The following is a 3,010-nucleotide window of genomic DNA, read 5'->3' on the forward strand; positions in this document are numbered from 1 at the left end:
TGATAAAAATTATCTGATTCAAAGTTATACTTCTCATTATTATGTCTCTCAAGATCTAGGTCTCCTCAAGGTCAATTCTAGTTCAGCAGTTTCTCAACCATGTGGTGTAAGGGTACTGGGGTACCCCATCACCCATGGGATAGAAAACGTAAACGAGGAACAATACGAGTGTTGAAACCCGCGTGCTTTCTTTCTGCAAAAAAAAAAAAAAAAAAAAAAAAAAAAAACAAAAAAAACAATACTTTCTCATTACCTTGTATAGGTTCCCTATACGTAAGGGTAATAGAAAGTAAAAAAAAAAAAAGATTTTACATTTACCTACTGAAAATTTCCAATGTTCCAGTGATGCCAACTCTTGCGGGGCACAGTTTGGCAACCTCTGATTTGAACTTGAAGGCCAAACATAAAAAAACCATATCCCACATTCTAATAGATAATATATTATTCTAAACCAATAAAATTGTGCCTAACTTTATACATAGTCTAAAACTATGCTTTTATTGAACGTAGATTGCGATTCATTCAAATAATTATGTGTGTATGTACTGTATGTAGGAAGGAGGTAGGCAACAGGCCTTGGTAATAGTTGTATTTTTCTTTCGGATACGGAACCGATTCTGGTGGCGCGCCATCTTAGGTACCATTTTAGCATACCTATTTAATATTTGGACTGAAAAAGATTGGGTTTATTGATTGGTTCTTCTAAAATCTTCTAGATATTATACATATAGGTAGGTATCTACCTACCTATCTACTTTTTTTTACAATTGTTTAAATGTAGGGTGTCTCTAATGACAAAATTATTGTGTAACTTGTAGGGTACCGGGTACCTACTTGTAATTACAATTATTATTGTATAGATAAGGTAATTATATTTATATTTACGCTGCATGTTATTAGCATTAGCAAACGCTAAGTGATATTTTTCTCATTCAGTTAATTTATTTTTCCATCCATAGAGGATAACATAGGGACATTGTAATTTTGCATTCTTGCTATTTTTTTTAAAACAAATTTAGAAATTCAAAAAAGAGAAAAACTGTAAATTAAAAAGAATAAATAAATATACCTTTATTGAAACGTTTTATGTAGTTTTATAAAAACGGATTTAGTCTTTTTACTTTTTCTTCTTCCATTTCTAATTTCTAGTCATTTAGGATACCATGATGAACGTTGCTCAACTCTTCTAGCGTATTTAACACTGCAAAAATACTTGTGAACGAAAAAGTAGACACCAGCCTAGTTAGCTTCGACGGTAACGCGTCTGACTTATAAGAGCTAGGTCGTTGGTTCGATTCTCGGAGCAGCTGGCTTTCTGTTATCCTATCTCCCTTCTCTCTTCGCTTTCGGGACAATAAGACCTTAGCAATTAGAATTCCCTCTATCAAACCTCTTTAAAAAGCAGAGATTCAGTAGGTACTAGAAATAAAATAAAAAGAACATTCGTCATATGCAATATTGATCAATTTTCACACGATAGGTATAATTTTAAATAAAATTACAATTACATATCAAATAAAATCTCATGAACGAACGCTGATTAAAAAATAACCTAGTGTGTACATCACACGACTTTTTATTACATTTGCGGGATTAAAGCGGGAGTCATGAATTATGACGTCATCGCCTACGGGAGCGTATGCCGTGACGTCAAACTTCATGATTTACCGGTATTTTTTAAATTGATTTTTCTCGGTAAAGTCGTAAGAAAAGAAAAATTCCGTTGGTCCTCATTTTTCCTGCTCTATGACTTTGAAACATCACCCAAGTAAGCGCAACTGATCTATTTAAAGCAATCACCCCAGGGCTGAAAGAGAGGTAGGTAGGCTAAAATGAATTAAATTTTGATTGAATTAAATTTGTACACGGGTATTAGTGGAGAAGACTGGTATTTCTAAACGTAGCAAGTAGGAAGATAAATATTTCCCTTTGTAAATAACTCTCAATAAAATGGAAAGTAGGAAGTTATGTACAATACAAAATACATAAAGAGTTAATTTCATAGGATAAAATACATAGAAAGTAGTAATGATAATACACTTTTCAATGAGACTGGGATTTTGATTTCTTTTGATGATATCTTTGTTGATTTGATCATTCCATCTCAGTCGTGGTCTACCTTGCTTTTCCTACTGTGCTTCTCAGAAACATCTCTGCGGCCTGGATTCTGCTCTCTTCCTTTCTCTTTATTGTCCACGTTTCTGAGCCGTAGGTTAAGATAGGGATGAAGTAAGTCTTTACTTTTTTACATTTTAGTGGTACGTTATTATTCCAGATGATTCCTTTCACACAATGATAGAACCAGAACCCACCAGAATGTTTGTCCCATAGGTCACCTCTCTGCGGCCTGGATTCTGCTCTCTTCCTTTCTCTTTATTGTCCACGTTTCTGAGCCGTAGGTTAAGATAGGGATGAAGTAAGTCTTTTTTAGATTACTTTTTTTACATTTTAGTGGTACGTTATTATTCCAGATGATTCCTTTCACACAATGATAGAACCAGAACCCACCAGAATGTTTGTCCCATAGATCACCAGTCCAGATACCAACCACGCTCCAGATAGCTCAACACAAGACTTACCCGCTTCTTTTATTTTCTCGTACTTGGTGATGATATGTTTCTCTTCATATTTCTGTTCATATTCTTCCTCCTCCTGAATTTCTTCTATCTGTCCTTCTCCTCCTTCCTCCATCTCTTGTTCTTCATTTCCCATAGATTCTACCACTGGAAACAAAGGAATAGGGGGTTTCAGTTAGGCATTCCCTGCTAAAGTTTTAGACGAGGAGGGTTCAGCTCAAAGTTTATTGAGCTCGAGATTGAATTGATCTGAACAATAAAATAAAAAAAAATCCTACCTACCTACCTAGATTCATGGAATTCACGTGGTATAAACTATAAAGCACAATAAATTTGTTACACGGCGCGAACGACATTAACTAACATGTTAAAGCGCCTCATTCAAAAAAAAAAAAATTGTTACAGTCCGTTCACAAAAAAAACGAAACATTTTT

Source organism: Diaphorina citri, unplaced genomic scaffold (assembly GCF_000475195.1).
Source record: "Diaphorina citri unplaced genomic scaffold, Diaci psyllid genome assembly version 1.1 scaffold1117, whole genome shotgun sequence".
Lineage (NCBI taxonomy): Eukaryota > Metazoa > Arthropoda > Insecta > Hemiptera > Psyllidae > Diaphorina > Diaphorina citri.